The sequence below is a fragment of the Pongo pygmaeus genome, chromosome 5, assembly GCF_028885625.2.
Source record: "Pongo pygmaeus isolate AG05252 chromosome 5, NHGRI_mPonPyg2-v2.0_pri, whole genome shotgun sequence".
NCBI lineage: Eukaryota > Metazoa > Chordata > Mammalia > Primates > Hominidae > Pongo > Pongo pygmaeus.
In genome coordinates this window covers 79106908-79125892 of record NC_072378.2, presented here as the reverse complement: position 1 = coordinate 79125892, position 18985 = coordinate 79106908, and positions in this window count along the sequence as shown.

Sequence of the window (18985 nt, the reverse complement as noted above, 5' to 3'; positions counted from 1 at the left end):
GAACATCTAACAGTGCCATAGATCTATGGGGTAAGTACACAATAGGACTGTAGGTTAAAAGAAGGGAGGGAGATGGTGATAATGAAAATAGAAGAAAAGGAAGCAATAAGAGCCCAGAATTCTGCCTTCTGCCTGGTACATTGGGAGCTCAGCATGTGTGGTTTCCCCAGCTGTGTGTTTTGAGTGTAATAGTCCAGGGCTCTGCTTTCCATCCCTGGATCTGGCCACTAGACTCCTAGTTTTCTTATTTGTTCATTCTCTATTGCAAGGCTGTGGTTTTAAAGCTACAGGGAATCAGTGGGAGATAGGAAGCTTTAAACTGCAGAAAATCGTAGGACCAGCTGAACCAAACTACAACCACTGAAATCACAATGACCTCAGAAGCAAACAAGGCTTATGTGAGAAATGGTATATTGTGAAACAGGTTATTTATATTCTCACAAAACTATTGCTGGGGGAAAAGGCAAATGGGGTTCTGGTAGTAAAGTCAGCAGCAACATCCCTTTAAAGGTCTGAAGGATTCTAAAAATGTACTGGGAGGAGTGTTTCTATTCTAATAAAGAAGCAAAGTATGTTTTCCTTTTAAACAACCAAGGGAAAAATATTTATGTCTATCTCAAAACTGGAGCCCAAAGTTTAATTTTGAAAATAATGAATGTCTAAAGCTGAAATTGTTTTCTAAAAAAGAAAGAAAGAAAGAAAGAAAGAAAGAATGCACTGGTAGGTAATAGCATTACTCATACAATGTATATTATTAGCAGGACTTTCCATCCAAATCTTAATGTATAAATAAGTCACAAAAGTTGTTAATTTACATAAACTCATCTGAAAAAGGAAATTATCCTGAGTTTACATGACAAAAAATACTGTATCAAGTAGGAATGTGGGTTTTTGATTTCTAAAACACCAAAGATCAAATTTCCTTGACACAGTAACCTGTGATATTTTAACCAAAAAGCACGTGGCTTCTAAAGGGTGTGCCAGCCAGGCACCAAGGGCCCAACAATTTTTCTGTGAGGTACCTGTGTTAGTCCCAGTTGTAACTACCCAGCAGTGTTCACCATAGTATGAGAAATTTAATGTAAGCATAGTTGAAGAATCTAAATTCTTCCAGGAAGGGTATCTAACTCTCAAAATGGAGAAAATACATTTTTCAGAGACATAAGAATACAAAAGAAGGTAGCTATAGGTGTGTTTATGACTAAGAAGAGTTAGTCATGCATGTCCCACCACCCCAAACCTAAAAATCTCATGTAAATATTGCCCTAAGACTTCAGGCATTCACAGAGGCTAAGCAGGGCCAACTAGTCCTTTCCTGCTGGATGCCTTGCAATTCCCACCAGAGATCAACAGGGTGCCAGGTGGCTTGGGAGTGCTTCCTTAGTCAGCCACTCCATCTGGCCATGTCCCACCTCTGGAAAAAGCCTTTTTGCCCCTAAGTGTCAGTTTCCCAACTTGCAGAGCCAGGTTTAGATGACCAATCTACTAGTACTATAAAATTTCATTATATTATTTTTTTAAATTAGAAACCTCTGAATTATTTTCATTGGAAATTAAAATATAATTAAGTTGACAATTGAATGCTCAGAAAGAAATGAGCAAAGTAAAAATTTCTACCAAAATTGTTATATTTCCAGACAAAATTTGCTTCCTGGTAACTAACCCTGCCATAATGCCTTCAGTCGCTTGTGTTTGTTTCCTGATACACTCAGCAAGGATAATTTCTCTTTTGAGTGTGTTTAATCAAACTGACTAGAGCAACAGCACATGTTCAAAGTTTTCTTTGCAAAACTCACATTTTGACTTTCATGTGTTGAATACTGCACTAGCAGTCAATTGATAATAAAAATGTTTGTCCCACTTCTTGAATTCCCATGCTACAGATTTCATATTGGCACTTAAAATTTGAAATTAGGCATTCATTGAATTCATTCTCCACATTTAAAAATGTACTGTAAAGACTACAGATTTACCACAACTTTAAAAATTCAAGGTGGTTTTGGATAATACTCTGTGAAGAAAGTTATGATCTTCTTAATCTTTGTCTAAATAGTTCCTGAAGCAACTTCAAGGACAGGGAGTGGGAAACTAAACTGTAATAAAACCGGATTGTGAAGGTATTCATTTACATGATTAATAGTTCAAGAATTTTTTTTTCCTCACAATTGTGTGGGTTGCCTGGGTGGTTCTTCTGTGATCTTGTCTGACATCATTCATGTGGCTACACCCCTAGAGCAGATGGGCTGCAGGCCGGGCTCACCCGGAGCTGTCAACCACAGCACATTGATCTTATAGCATGTGGCTACTCTGCATAGCCAGCTTGGGCTTTCTTACAGTATGGTAGTCTCAAGGCAGAATTCTTGGAGCATTTCAAGAGCATGAAAACAGAACTTTAAAACCTTTAAGCAGAAGCCATAAGACCTGCCATATTTTATTGGTCAAAGCAAGTAACAAAGCCAGCCCAAATTCTAGGGGAGAGGAATTAGACTCCACCTTTTAAGCAGAGAAGTGACAAAATCACCTTGCAAAGAGTTGTGGGATGGGAGATACCAATGCAGCCATTTTTGGAAACCATCTAGTACACTCCACCTCCTACCTAAAATAATTTGCATTCCTCTCACATGTAAACTGCACTAATCATCACCTGCCTCCACGGGCACATCCTATTATGGCATCTGCTCAAAGTCCAGGGTCTAGTCATCTCAGTCAGCTGCTAGTGTAGTGGGATGCGGTTCCCCATGTTTCTGTGTGTGCTCAGATGTGCCTTCTCTCCATCTGGAAACCAGTGAACTAAAAAGACAAGTTATCTATCCCCAACACACTCAACACACAATGATGAGGCAAAGACAGGGATTTGCCTCATCATTCTGCAGACAAATGATTATATACTGTGCACCACTGGGGCCCTGAAGAGAGAAGAGAATAACCATGCGGAAAAAATGGGGAGGTACTGCCCCCAGGAAGATGGATTAGGAGTCCGTACAGTCTTCTGGCAAGGGATCATCATGAAACCACCGCTGTTTCCTGAGCGTTTGCTCCTGTCAAGGCACTGTTTGGAACATTCTCCACATGCTTTCTCATTTGACCTTCACCACAAATTTAAGAAAGGTACCTACCTGATAACTGAGAAAAAAACAAGCTAAATCGAGACAACTCACACAAACTACATGGCTAAAGTGTTTGGAGGTGAGAAAGTGGAAGGTGGCTTTGAACTTCCTAGCTTGGATTTTAACTGGAATAGGGAAAGCAGAACATATAATAGGATGTGGGAAAGTTGAATTAATCTTTGTCCATGTGGATTTTGAGGTGCCTGCAGGATATTTACAGAGAAGAACTGAGTGAAGGCTGGAAATACAGACTTAGATTGGCATTCAGGGGACCCTAACAGTATTTCTCCACAGACATTGAAAAGTAGTCAGGCCAGGCGTGGTGGCTCACGCCTGTAATCCCAGCACTTTGGGAGGCTGAGGCAGGTAGAACACCTGAGGTCAGGAGTTCAAGACCAGACTGGCCAACATGGCGATAACTCATCTCTACTAAAAATACAAAAATTGGCCAGGTGTGGTGACACACACCTGTAATCCTGGCTGCTTGGGAGGGTGAGGCAGGAGAATGGCTTGAACCCAGGAGGTGGAGGTTGCAGTGAGCCGAGATTGCACCACTACACTCCAGCCTGGGTAACAGAGCAAGACTCTGTCTCAAAACAAAAAAGAAAAAAGAAAAGTGGCCTGGGGATGAAATGCTGGCAAAACCCAGCAACTGCCTAATTCTTGCTTGTTGTAGTTGAAAGTTGCTTATCTATGACCTGGCATTTCTAATATATCATTGTGGGCCACAATTGTGGGCTGATTCAGGGCTGATTTTCCTGCCAGTTATGATACCACAATTCTTATCCCAGATCTTGGAATGTTGCACAAGAAAGCTCTACTTCTAGTGAGTGATATGAGTTTAGAATATTCTCACCTCTGTGCAAGGGAGACTGCAAAGGACCATTCTTTGCCTGCTCCTACATTTGAGAAAAATTAGATTTATTTTTGGTAAGTGAAAAGTCTTCATGGAGGACAGACCTTGTGTTTTAGTCTACCTTTGGTTTAATTGTAAATCAATTGCAATTGAAAGCAAATATCAACTGCTGTGACACTGCCTCGTTATAAATTAAATAAAAACAATAGCCTCTCGAGGATTAAAAATCAGGACAATTGCAGTACTTCAGATATTTCTTGATGCCCTCAAGGGAAATTGTTCTTGCATCCTAGAAAGCTTCTCCTGGAGGTAGACAGAAAGAACAGTTGTGCAGTGTTTTATTTTTACTTAGAGTCACCCTTTTAAAAAATAATAAAAATAACTGGTTTCACGGTAAGGTCCATTTTAATTTTTAGCTGGTTACTAGGTTATATAACCCTTTGGTGTAGGGTAGCAAGAACACAGATGGTACAATGTTTCCATAGCAACAGCACTTAGGCTTGTTTTCTGCCTGTCAGTTTTTTTCAACATCATATTCCTTTTAAGCAGAGGCTCTCACCCTCTCACCCTTCTCCCTCTCCCATTTTTCCTCCTTTTCTGCCTCTTCTCTTGCAATCTCCTCTTCTAACCACTCTGTCTCAGAAGACTAGAAAAAAATAAAGACATTTCAGATAACTTTCTTCTGGGCTTTCAGTCTTTAAATTATTCAAACTTTAAATATGACTCTGAATAAACTATGTTTCCATCATAAAACTGCATTACTTACATGTCTGTCTTTTACTTAAATAGGAGTATGAGGCAATTATAAGGCTGAAAGTTACCCAAATTAGACCATTTTTCTTAACCTTTGAGTTGAGACAAGGTCACATAAGCCCAAATAGGTAGGCATGTATCCTTAAGGACTCCTGGAACAGATTCTGCTACCTCTTTAGGTAAAACTAACTTATAGCCACTCTCACATTAAGTGCCTTCCTTGACTCTATCTCAGTGGGCTCTTACTTAAGCATATTAATTACAAATCTGGAGCCTACATTCCAATTTGCCCCTCTGTAACATTCCTAAGCAGATTACCTGACAAGCACACTTTGGGTTTCTGCACTTGAAAATCAGATCTTTCCTAGGAATACTTCCAGGCCCTGTTCTCCCTGAATCTTATCTATGAGCAGAAACTACATTTTATCTCTTGTTTTTAGAATGTCACCCCCTCAGGAGGTCTTCCTGGACTCTGGTTATTCTCTTAGTTCCCTGTACACTACTATAATTGTAATTTATATATTTTTTATTTGATGACTTGTTTATCCTCTGTCTCATCCAGTAGACTCTAAGGTCTATGAGGGCACAGACCATTTTTGAAATGTTTAACATTGTATTCCTAGTATTTTATACACAATTTGGCTCATTGTAAGCATTTTAAAAAGTGATTTTCAAATGAATGAATGTTTCCTTTTTGATAAACTCATTTTAGAATTTTGTTGCAAAATAAAACCAAATCTATTTTTTAAATTCGAAGTGTTGGTATGGTTTCTGTTTCCCTTTTTACTTTGGTGGCTAGGAAGCTCAGAGCTAAAGCTGTTGCTCAATGTAGCTACTAAGCTGGCATATTTGTTTCCTGGGTTTTTTTGGGGGGGGGTGGGGAGCTTGATTTTTTTCTTTACTATTGTAGTTGCATATTTTTTAAAGCCATCTAAACTACTTCTTAAAAGCAAGCAATGCATAATAAATAAAATAAATGCAATAACCTTCATAGTAAAAATGAATTTTCAGGGATTCCCCCAGAGAGAATGATGTATATTATGAGAGGTTAACTCTATTAAATACGGACATGAATGGTGACCAAACAAACTTTAAGTGGTAGAAAATTAAAAGGCTTTTTTACTCTTCAGCTGAACCGAGGACTGTATCAAGTGTGAATAAGTATGTATTATACGTAAAACTGATCACGTTTATCAACAAAATGTTTAACTTTGTTTTAAAGGGTGAAATCCACTTGAATTGCTGAAGCATTACTTTACTAAATTAAAAATATATATTTCTGCAGACACACTTAAAACTCTTTCTCACCAGGCAAGGTTGCTCACGCCTGTAATCCCAGCACTTTGGGAGGCCAAGGCAGGTGGATCACTTGAGCCCAGGAGTGGGAGACCAGCCAGGGCAACATGGTGAAACTCTGTCTCTACAAAAACATTTTTTTAAAAAAATTAGCTGGGTGTGGTGCTGCATGCCTATAGTCGCAGCTACTTGGGAGGCTGAGGCCGGAGGATCACCTGAGCATGGGGATGTCAAGGCTGCAGTGAGCCATGATTGTGCCACTGCACTCCAGCCTGGGCCACAGAATAAGACTCAGTTTCGAAAAACAAAAAAACTCCTTCCGTCTGTGGTCTGTAGCGTTGCCTCCTGCCTTTTTACTAGGAAGAAAAACTTGTATAAACATCATGATTCATGGGTTTGATCACTTTAGGTAAACAGTGCTGCCAGATGATCCTGGTTTGCAGATTCAGGACATGAAATCCTTCAACTGACACTGAGATTTGTTTAGAGTTGATGGTGGGAGAAGAGAGAGAGCTTGAGGGAGGACTCCTGAGATGATTTTAAGTATCATGGCTAGAAAAGGAAGCTGTAGTGAGGGAGCAAATCAATGACATCAGTGTCACCTGGGAAGATGGTGAGACAGTGAGGATTTATTAATAGAAAGGGCAACTGGGTAAATGTCACACTTAAAAAATAAATGATTTAGTGGCAAAAGAAGCTGGGAACCCACTTCAGATGAAAGAAAGAAGTGCTTTTCTCAGCATTAAGGAAGATAGACAGTGTCTATATTCTGTGCCTAAAGGGACAGGAATGAAAATGAGAAGAATCAGTTTGGTTTTCTCCCAGCTCCCGGGTGAGCTGGTGGGGGCCTGGTTAATGTGGATAATGCAAGTTCTGAACCAGATTGAGAATGGAGGGTCCACTGGCTTCCTCTGTCCCTATGCCTGGTTCTGTGGGGCAGGAGACTGTAGTGAGGGACAAATGGAGACTGATCTGCCTTCTGCCTACTGTGACTTTTCCTCTCTGCAGAGCAAGGGGCAGAGTGTCCCTCACCACACAGAGTCCCATGCTGTACCCTGGAAGACACTCAACTGCCAAGCCCCCATTTTGCTTTACCTTCACTTTCTTTCTATGAATCTGGGCTGGCTCACGGCTAAGCTAATAATAGGGTGCACTGCTTTTCAGGAGTTAAAGGGAGTTAAATGTTGCGGGTGAATGGCAATTATCTGGGCCAGTGGCATGGGAGTAAAACAATTTTAAAGACAGTTGTAGGTAAAGAAAGGCAGATTCACTAGAGAAAGTAAGAAAATATGTTGCAAGGTTGCAATGGGCAGAATTAGCACAAGGGGAGCTGACTGCAAAGAAACAAAGGCTTGCTAGGGATTTTATAGAATAATGCTTGTGCTGAGGAGAGCTTTGTGCAGTACTGATAGTGCCAAGGTTGCAGTGAGCTAACTTGGAGGTGTCTGGTGATAATAATATCGTGCAGAACGATAGTGAGTTATTTGCTCAGGAGGGCCATGTGTCCTGGGCCGTGAAGAAAGTCCGACATAACTTATCTGCTTTCTTGTTTTGCTTTCTCCTCAGTCCCACCAGCCTAACTCGTTTTCGCTAATTAGGACTCCACACTAAGTAATCATACGCATATTGCCTCTGGATTCTGAACTAATTGAATAAAAACAAACAAAAGCTGATGTGTAGAGGGTATTAGTCTTGTTGTGGTGGTGTTTCTTTCTAGCCATTTCCCTGCTCGAATAGCACTCAATTTCTATTTGCAGAATGTCCTCTCCCCTGTTGTGTGCAGTTTTGATGGAACAATTAATAAGATGTCTGCCCTGTCCTAGCCAATTGAATCCGTTCCACAGCTGACAGACGTTTGGGTTGTACTCAGTGTTTTGCTGTAATTAAAAGAGCTGGTATAGGGTGGATCACCTGAGGCCAGGAGTTCGAGACCAGCCTGGCCAACATGGTGAAACCACATCTCTACTAAAAATACAAAAATTAGCCGGGCATGGCAGCAGGCACCTGTAATCCCAGCTACTGGGGAGGCTGAGGCAGTAGAATCTCTTGACCCAGGAGGCGGAAGTTGCAGTGAGCTGATATTGCACCATTGCACTCCAGCCTGGGTGACAAGAGTGAGATTCCATCTCAAAAAAAAAAAAAAAAAAGATCTGTTATAAATATTATTATGTGTCTCTTCGTGTTTAGTGCAAGAGAGGGTATTTCCTGGGTCATAGAGTATACAAGTTGTTGCTAAAGTATTTTCCATAGTGGCGATCCAAATTTGCACTTCCCTAAGAAGTGGATGAGAGTTCTCAGTGTTCTGTGGTCATGCTAACACTTAGTATTTTCCAAAATTTTAATTGTCCCCACCTGCCTACAGTAAAATACTATATCATTGTTTTTAATTTGCATCCATCTGGTATTGAATGAGGTTGAGCACTTTTTTTTTTTTTTTTGAGACAGAGTTTTGCTCTTGTTGCCCAGGCTGGAGTGCAATGGTGCAATCTTGGCTCACCACAACCTCCGCCTCCCAGGTTCAAGCGATTCTCCTGCCTCAGCCTCCCTAGTAGCCTGGATTACAGGCATGTGCCACCACGCCCAGCTAATTTTGTATTTTTAGCCAAGACAGGGTTTCTCCATGTTGGTCAGGCTGGTCTTGAACTCCCGACCTCAGGTGATCCGCCTGCCTCGGCCTCCCAAAGTGCTGGGATTACAGGCCCGAGCCACCGTGCCCAGCTGAGGTTGAGCACTTTTTATTTTTTATTTTTTATAACTTCATTAAGATATAATTCATCTACCTTACAATTCACTCATTTAAAGTATACAGTTCAATGGCTTTTAGTTTATGCAGAGCTATGCAACCATCACAAACAATTTTAGAATATTTTCATCACCCCCAAGAGCAACCCTGTACCCATTAGCAGTTATTTCTCAGTCCCCCTCAAGTTCCTCTGCCCTGATGACTTTATGTCTCTATAGATTACTTACTGTGGACATTTCCTATAGCTGGAATCATACAATATGTGGTTGTTTGTAACTGGCTCCTTCAACTTACCATAAAGTTCTTAAGATTTATTCATGTTTTAGTGCATACCAGTACTTCCTTCTTCTTTACTGCTGAATAATCTTCCATCGTACGGATATGCCTCATTTTATTTATCCATTCGTCATTTGAATGTTGTAAAGAAATACAACACATAGATTGTTTCTACTTTTAGCTATAATGAATAATGTTGCCATGAACGTTCAGGTACATATTTTTGTGTGGATATATATTTTTATTCCTTCTGGCTATATACTTAGGAGTGGAATTGCTGAGTCATGTCGTGACTCTATGTTTAACCTTTTGAGGAACTGCTAGACTATTTCCCAAAGCTGCTGCACCATTTCATATACCCACCAGTGTTGTATGAGGGCTTCAGTTTCTCCATATCTTCACCAATTTATCTGTCTTTTGATTATAGTAATTCCATGTGAAGTGATAGCTCAGTATGGTTTTGATTTACATTTCCCTTGTGGCTAGTGATGTTGAGTATCCTTTCATGTGATTATGGGCCATTTGTACATCTTCTTTGGAAATATGCCTGTTCAGATCCTTTGCCCATTTTTAAATTGGGTTGTCTCTTTATTGTCAAATAGTAAGAGTTTGTAATATGTCTTACATACATGCCTCATCAGATATAGAATTCGCAAACATTTTCTGCCATTTGGTGGGTTGTCTTCTTACTTTCTTGATGGTATTCTTTGAAAGACGAAAGTTTTAAATTTCGAGGATGTCCAATTTATCTCTTCTCTTCTGGTGCTTGTCCTTTTGGTGTCATATCTAAGAAATCATTGCCACATTCAAAGTCATGAAGATTTTTGCTTATGTTTTCTTTCTAGAATTTTATAATTTCAGCTCTCAGGTTAGATTTATTTTGACTTAAATTTTGTATATAGTGTTAGGTATGAGTCCAACTACATTCTTCTGCATGTGGATCTCCAGTTGTCCCAGCACCATTTCTTGAAAAGACAATTTTTTTCTCGTTGAATTATCTTAGCACACTTGATTGACCCTAAATGTGAGGACTTATTTCTGGACTCTCAATTCTATCCCACCGATCTATATGTCTTTCTTTTCCTTCCTTCCTTCATTCCTCCTTCCTTCTTTTCCCTTCCCTTCCTCTCTTCCTTCCTTCCTCTTTTCTTTTCCTTCCTTCCTTCCTTCCTTTCTTTCTTTCTTTCCTCTTCCTCTTCCTCTTCTTCTTCTTCCTTCTTTTTTTGTTGACAGAGCCTTGCTCTGTACCCAGGCTGGATTGCAGTGGTGCGATCTTGGCTCACTGCAACCTCCACCTACCTGGTTCAAGCGATTCTTGTGCCTCAGCTTTCCCAGAGGCTGGGATTACTGGCACCCGCCACCACGCCTGGCTAATTTTTGTATTTTTAGTAAAGATGGGGTTTTGCCATGTTAGCCAGGCTGGTCTCGAATTCCTGACCTCATTGGATCCACTTGCCTCGGCCTCCCAAAGTCCTGGGATTACAGACAGGAGGCATTGCGCCTGGCCTGTATGTTTTTTTTTATGCCAGTACCAAATGGTTTTGACTACTGCAGCATTGTAGTAAGTTTTGTAATTGGGAGGTATGAATTTTCCAGATTTCCATTTTCATCCGGAATCTTCTTTTACAAGATTGTTTTGACTATCCAAGGTCCTTTGAATTTCCATATGAATTTCAGGTTCACCTTGTCAATTTCTGTAAAGAAACCAGCTGGAATTTTGATAAGGATTGCATTGAATCTGTAAATCAATTTGGGGAATACAATCTGCCACCTTTACAATATTAAGTCTTCCATTCTGTGAACACAGAATGTCTTTTCATTTATTTAGGTATTCTTTAATGTTTTTCAATAAGGTTTTGTGGCACACTGCAATGGTCCATGCCTGTAAACCCAGCTCTTTGGGAGGCCAAGGTGGGAGGATTGCTTGAGCCCAGGAGTTCAAGACCAGCCTGGGCAATATAGTGAGAACCTATCTCTACAAAAAAATGTTTAACAAATCAGCATAGTGGCACATGCCTGTAGTCCCAGCTACTTGGAGGTGCTGAGGTGGGAGGATCGTTTGAGCCCAGGAGTTCAAGACCAGTCTGGGCAATATAGTGAGAATCCATCTCTACAAAAATTTTTTTAACAAATCAGCATAGTGGCACATGCCTGTAGTCCCAGCTACTTGGAGGTGCTGAGGTGGGAGGATCGTTTGAGCCCAGCAAGTTGAGGCTGCAGTAATCCATGATCACACCACTGCACTCTAGCCTGGGTGACAGAGCAAGATCTTGGCCACCTTTCCACCAAAAAACCCAGAAGGTTTTGTAATATCTGAGTATAAATTTTGTACTTCTATTAATGTACAAGTATTTTAATCTTAAATATTTTGTTCTTCTGATGCTATTTTAAATGGAATGTTTACTTAATTTTATTTTGTTTATTGTTACTATCTGTAAATACAATTGATTTTTGTTTGCTGATCTGTGTCCTGAAACCTAGCTGAACTCACTTGTTATTAGTTCTAATAATTTTTTAGTGGAATCTGTAGGATTTTCTAAATACAAGATTATGTCATCTTCAAATAGAGGTAGTTTTACTTCTTCCTTTTCCAACTGGATGCCTTTTATTTTATTTTCTTGCCTAATTGATCTGGCTAGAACATGCAGTACAAAGTTAAATAGAAGTAGCAAAAACAGACATTCTTTCTTGTTCCTGATGTTAAGGGGAATGCAACCAATCTTTTACCATTAAGTATGACAAAAGCTGTGCTTCATAGATGCCCTTAATCAGATTGAGGAATTTCCCTTCTACTTCTAGTTGATTGAGAGTTTTTATCATAAAGGGTGTTGAATTTTGTCAAATGCATTTTCTGTGTCTATTGAAATGATCATATGGTTTTTGTTTTTTGGTGTATTATATTAATTGATTTCAGATATTGTTTGATCATTTTAAAATACATTCACAGGCCATTTGTTTTCTTCTCTGAAATACTATGAATATCATTTGCCCATTTTCTACTGGATTATTTGTCTTTTACTGACTGACTTGCAAAAACTTTTAATATAGCCGAATATCTTTATCAGTTACATGTGTAGCCAATATTTCCCTCAAATTTGTAGTTTGTTCTTTCTCTCTTTTAATGACATCTCCCGATGAACAGCAGATTCCTTTTTTTTTTTAAGACAAAGTTTCTGTCTTGTTGCCCAGGCTGGAGTGCAATGGCGCGATCTTGGCTCACTGCAACCTCCACCTCCCTGGTTCAAGCCATTCTCCTGCCTCACTCAGCCTCCCGAGTAGCTGGGATTACAGGCATGGGACACTATGCCCAGCTAATTTTTGTTCTTTTAGTAGAGATGGGGTTTTTCCCTGTTCGTCAGGCTGGTCTCAAACTCCTGACCTCAGGTGATCTGTCTGCTTCAGCCTCCCAAAGTGCTGGAATTACAGGCGTGAGCCACCATGCCTGGCCTGAACAGTAAATTCTTAACCTCAGTGTTATAAAATTTTGAAATCTTTGCTCTGTGGTTTGTATCTTGGAGATCTGTTTACGAAATCCTTCACTTCCCAAGATAAGCACATAATCCTAAATTGTCTTGTAAAGTTTTGCCATTCATGGCTAGACCTCTACTTAATCTGGACTTCATTTTTTTATTTTAAGATGTGAGGTAGGATCAGATGTCCTGTTTTCCCATGTGAATATCCAGTTATTTTGGACACGATTAATGTAGTTCCTCAGATTTGCTAAGACTCCTCCAGGGTCCTCAGCTGGTGGCTCTTGGGGAGCTCCTGATAACTCCATGGCTACCGAAGCTGCTGCCTGATCTACCAGCACTGCCAGGTGTCTTGACCTTTCCCATAGAGAGTACCAGCTCCTGCATAGCCCCCATCTAGCCATTGCTGTGGGAGCACCAGTGGATCTGACACCCACGCCCAAGCGAAAGGAACACATAGTGTCTCTGGCTCCCCATGCCACTGCCCACTGTAGGGGAGGCAGAAATTTACTTGTACCTATCCTTAGTGCTTAGTTGGGACAGATCCTCATGGTAAAAGACAGATTCACAAGAGAATTAATTATAATTATTATTAATACGTGCAGTGTATATTGTACAGGAGAAGCCTCAACAAAGAATACCTCAAAGCAGTGGCTTAAAACTCCTGCTCATATAGCATCTTCAACCAAGAACAATAACTTTTAGAGAAATGACAGGACAAAGGAAAGCAGTTCTAAATAATATCTTCAAATTTGTCTTCTAATTCAACAATGTAGTTTTCAGCTTTACTAAATTCTATATTTTATTGCAAAATGAAAACATTTTAAATTATAATATTTATTATTTCTGTTAATATAGTCAAGCTTCTCTATTCTTCAAATACATTAAACATTATTTTATCATCTGCATTTGATAATTCCAGTGTCTGAAGTTTTTGGGTTTTTTTTTTTTTTTTTTTTTGAGACAGAGTCTGGCTCTTGTCATCCAGGCTGAAGTGCAGTGGCACTATCTCAGCTCACTGCAACCTCTGTCTCCTGGGTTAAGGCTATTCTCCTGCCTCAGCCTCCTGATGAAGTTTTAAGGCCTAATTCTGCCATCTCTTGTCACTGTTTGCTGTCATGTCTTAATTTCATTTGCATTTGAGATGGTTGATTGTAAATGGCTTTGTCTATATTGATTATTTTGAGATTTTTGGTGAAGGATTTGTGTTTATATCTGCCAGTTACCTTGGGCGATATAAATTGGCACTACTTTAAATTTTCCTCTTGAGGTTTTTCAGAACACACAGCTTCCATGAAAAATGACTACAAACCTCCATGAAGACTGAATTGTATTTTCTAATATGCAATGTATTCTTTTCCTCCCCACACCAGGATGGAAACTGACTGGCTTCCTCATGGTCTCCTGCTGATCTTACTGCTTACTCACCCATTCACTGAAGGGTCCTTAGAGGTCCCATGTTTATGCAGGTGTCTCTTTTCAGACTCTTCACCCAGATAGACTAGGCTTTGACTTCTGTTTCTTCAACACTGCCTGTGTAGCTGTCAAGGTAGAATTTCAAAATATCTAGGACTGGGCAGAATCCTATAAAGAAAAGCTGGCCCATGTTACCTTGTCCCTCACCCCTGACTCCACTAGGTAGGGTTCTGCTTTAATTTCATTTTTGGCCTCTATGAGTTTCTGCTTCTTGTATAAACACACAGTGTACCGTAAAAGATAGTTCTTATATATCTCTAGCATTTTCACTATTTTAATTGTAAAAGTCATGTATTGTCTGTAGTCCGCCACACTGCCTTCTATGAAGGTATACAGTTGTTTAAAAATTGTCATTAGTTAACAACATTTTAAACTAAGATTTCCATGATAATACAGATTTACCAGCTTCTCTTGAAAAATTATAATGTCTTGGCAACAATGGGCTCTCATTTGCCCAAAGAGCTAGAATAAGGTAGTATACCATCAAGAGGGTTTAAATTCACCTATTTGTAAACATCTCAATCACTGTTTATTGTTCTACACCCAGCAGAAGGCATTTGAGTTTGTGATCCATGCAATTGAGAGAGTGGTCTAGACCTAGACATCCTGAATTTTATTCTGTGCTCTGCTACTTACTGGCTACATAAGCTCAGAAAATTCACATAACTCTTGGAATCTCAGAGTCCTCATATCTAAAATGGAAATAATAATAGTACCTACCTCATACATGTGTGGTAAGTATTAAAGGACGTTAGGCATGTCTTTCAAGTCTAAGTTTGAAATTTTTAAGTTGGCTTATATGGTGTCCCCACAATTTGATCCTGCCAACTTCTCCAGCCTCATTTCTACCCTCTCCCTTTTATTCTATGCTCAAGCAAATGAGAAATATTTTCATTTTTATCTTGATTTTTTGTATTTATATATGCTGTCATCTCTGCCTAGAATACTGCCTCCTCCCACACCCCAGGCTAATATCCATTCATACTTCAAGATTCCATTTAACTTTGATTCCTTATGGGTACCTCCTCATAGTCTTAAGACTAGGCTAAATCCCCTATATATAAGCTCCTACTTTCGCTTTGTAATATATATCGCACTCACAGTTTCTTGTTGTATATCTATTTCTCCCGTTGAAATGTGAGCTTTTTAAATACAGGATCCTTATTTGTCTTGTTCATCCTTATATTACTGAGGCCTAGTCAAGGACTGGAACAAAGAAGGTCCTCAATAAAGGTTTATGGGATTGAATCAGATAAATGGAGCTGGTATTATCACACTGCCTTGTCAACGCTCCTCTTCAAGTGCAACATCAAAATAAAATACAATAATCCAGATATGCCTTCATATAATATGGCCTCTTAACGTGTTCATATTAATGGATATATGTACACCAAGATTGTGCTAACATTTTTGTTTTCATATCTTTTATCATCTCTATTAGAGAAGTAACTGAAGGAATAAAGTAGAATCAGTTTTGTTATCTTTATCTCTGAAAGGCAGCACTTTCTCGGGCTGTGCATAAAAAAATACTTAGAGACATGAAAGACCTGTGAGGTCATGAGTTTCTCTTCTTAAATGTATATTTTTAAATCTTTCAATGTCATCATTACATAATAATACCAGTGTGAGGATTAGACAGGTATCAGCAGGGCATTTAGTTGTGTTGTTACTTTGGTTGTTCATGAATCTGAGCTAGAATTCTGAGCAGCAGCTCTTGGCTAAAGTGAAGTATACATACATCTGCTCAAATAGATTAAATCTCCAATTTCAATCAACTCCTTTGGTGTGAAAAAATTCAGACGATAGGGCCGGGTGCAGTGGCTCACGCTTGTTAATCCCAGCACTTTGGGAAGTTGAGGCGGGCAGATCACCATGTCAGGACATCGAGACCATCCTGACCAACATAGTGAAACCCCATCTCTACAAAAATACAAAAAATTAGCCAGTGTAGTGGCACACACCTGCAGTCCCAGCTACTAGGAAGGCTGAGGTAGGGGAATCGCTTGAACCCGGGAGGCGGAGGTTGCAGTGAGCTGGATTGCACCACTGCACTCCAGCCTGGCACAGAGCAAGACTCCATCTAAAAAAAACAAAACAAAACAAAAATTCAGAAGATAATTTGAATAAAAAGAAGAGAAGGTAGTAGATTAGGAAAGTATAGAAAGTGTGTTTTTCCATATAAAAAGATTAGAGCAATAGCCCCACATTTAAAAAAAAAAAAAAGATTCTTGATAATTACTGATACACTGACTGATAAAAGATACTTGACTGTTATAAAATACTCCTCTATATACTTGTCTTCTTACAAGGTAGTTTAGTTGTTCAGAATACAGATGAGAAACTGAAGCTGTTGTGGGAATCATCCTCACATCTGAGACTAAAAACGTAAAACTATCTTTATAATTTGATATACACAACACCAGGGCCTAATTCTGGTTTTAATATTGGCTCACTTAATATTCATACAAATTAATCTATAAGTAGAGTATAAAGCAAAACTGGTATTCAAATGTTATTATTAGGAAATAGCTAATACTTCGAAATGTTTTAGGGATGTAGATACAAAAATTTAACAAAATATACTTAACACTATTTGCAGTAGATATCTCTGCATTGGATTAAAAATGTTTGTGTCAAAATATTCCACAGTGAACAAATACTACTTTAATTAATTTATTTATTTATTTTGGATTCAGGAAGTACATGTGCAGGTTTGTTACATGGGTATACTGCATGATGCTCAGGTTTGGGTTGTGGATGATCCCATTACCCAGGTATTGAGCATAGTACCCAATAGGTAGTTTTTCCCTCCACATCCCACATCCCCCTCCCTCCCTCCTGCCTCTAGTAGTCCCCAGTGTCTATTGTTCCCTTCTTTATAGCCGTATATACTCAGTGTTTAGCTCCCACTTGTAAATGAGAACATGCAGTATTTGGTTTTCTGTTCCTGCATTGTTTACTTAGGATAATGGCCTCCAACTGCATCCACATTGCTGCAAAGGACATGATTCTGTTCTTTTTTATGGCTGTGCAGTATTCCATGGCACATATATGTATATATATACCACATTTTCTTTATCCAGTCCACCATTGATGGGCACCTAGGTTGATTCCATGGCTTTGCTATTGTGAATAGTGCTGCAATGAACATGTAAGTGCGTATGTCTTTTTGGTAGAACAGTTTATTTTCTTTTGGGTATATACCTAGTAATGGGATTGCTGAGTTGAATGGTAGTTCTGTTTTAAGTTCTTTGAAAAATCTCCAAACTACTTTCCACAGTGCATTCCCACCATTGGTGTATAAACATCCCTTTTCTCCACAGCCTTGCTAGCATCTGTTATTTTTTTTGACTTTTTAATAATCGCCGTTCTGACTGGTTTTGCAGATGCTACTTTTATACTATAAAAAATACTATTCAGCCTGACACGGTGGCTCACGCCTATAATCCCAGAACTTTGGGAAGCCGGGGCAGGCAGATCCCTTCAGCCCAGAAGCTCAAGATCAGCCTGGGCAACATGGCCAAACCACGTCTCTACAAAAAAATACAGAAATTAGTGGGGCGTGGTGGTACACGCCTGTAGTCACAGCCACTTGGAAGGCTGAGGTGGGAGGATCACTTGAGCCCAGGAGGTTGAGGCTGCAGCGAGCTGAGATTGCCACTGCACTCCAGCCTGGCAACAGAGCAAGACCCTGTCCCAAAAACAAACAAACAAAAAATGAAACAAAAGAAATATGTATTTTTCCAATGTTGTAGTTTTTTTTATTCCACTCTTTTGTACTATAATTATGCTTTCCATAATTATGGAAGCACTAAACAATATTGAACCTAGCATGGCCATTTTAAGTTCTCTGGGGACCCAGGCACTCTTTCTCTGAAGATCCAATCTCTTCAACTTAGCAAATATATTTAAATGAACCTATTGTATCCATAAACCATAATAAACAAGTTTTTCTTTAAATTTTGGAACATTAATAAGTTTTGCTCTTCAATGATTTGATTATGATTGGTACTATAGAATGATTGACTGATTTATTACACATCATCAAACATACTTGGGAATTCTTGCCAAGTAACTAAATCTAAGTTACAAATGGAATGAAATTTTATTAATAGTAAATTAATAAAATCAGTGTAATTTTATATTTTGTAACCATTAAATAATCATTCATTAGTTTATTTTTTATAGTTTCTCTTTCTGTTTTGGAATAAATTATAGTTGGCCTCTCATAATCATAGGTTTCACATCCACAGATTCAACCAACCATGAATCAAAAAAATATATATATATATAAAGGATAATTTCACCTGTACTGAACATGTACAGACCTTTTTTCTTGTCATTATTCCCTAAACAATAGAGTAAAACAACAATCTACATAGCATTTACAGTGTATTATATATTTTAAGTAATCTAGAGATGATTTGAAGTATAGGTTATATGAAAATGCTACATCATTTTATATAAGGAACTTGAATATCCTTGGATGCTGGTATCTGCAGGGGATCTTGGAACCAAGCCCCTAGAGATACTGAGAGATAACTATAATTCTTTTTAAATTCTCAAACATTTCTGAATCCTGTGAGCAGCTAATCAGCCCTGGGCACAATGGCTATATGACTTTGGACATAAGAATTAATACCCAATTGCTTCAGCTGCCAAATTCTGATCCTGGTTCCATCCCAGATATACTCCTGGGAAGTGCTCAGGTTCAATGTCATAATCTTTTCTTTATTTATGATACAGTCACTTTATTAATTGTTGTTAATAATACCTATGTGGAAGCAAAGCATTTGTTCTTTTCTTCATTAAATAATGACATATGATTGATAATTTTATACACTTTAAATATTAATAAATGGTTAAGGGGATCAGAACATGCCCTTTTCTGTGGAGGTGTCCAATTATGCCACTTTGGTATATTAGTTATTTTGAGCTGAAGGCAATCGAGAAGCAGCAGATGCAGGAAGGGCTGTCTGACCTTCCCGCTTCTACTTAAAAGCAGGGC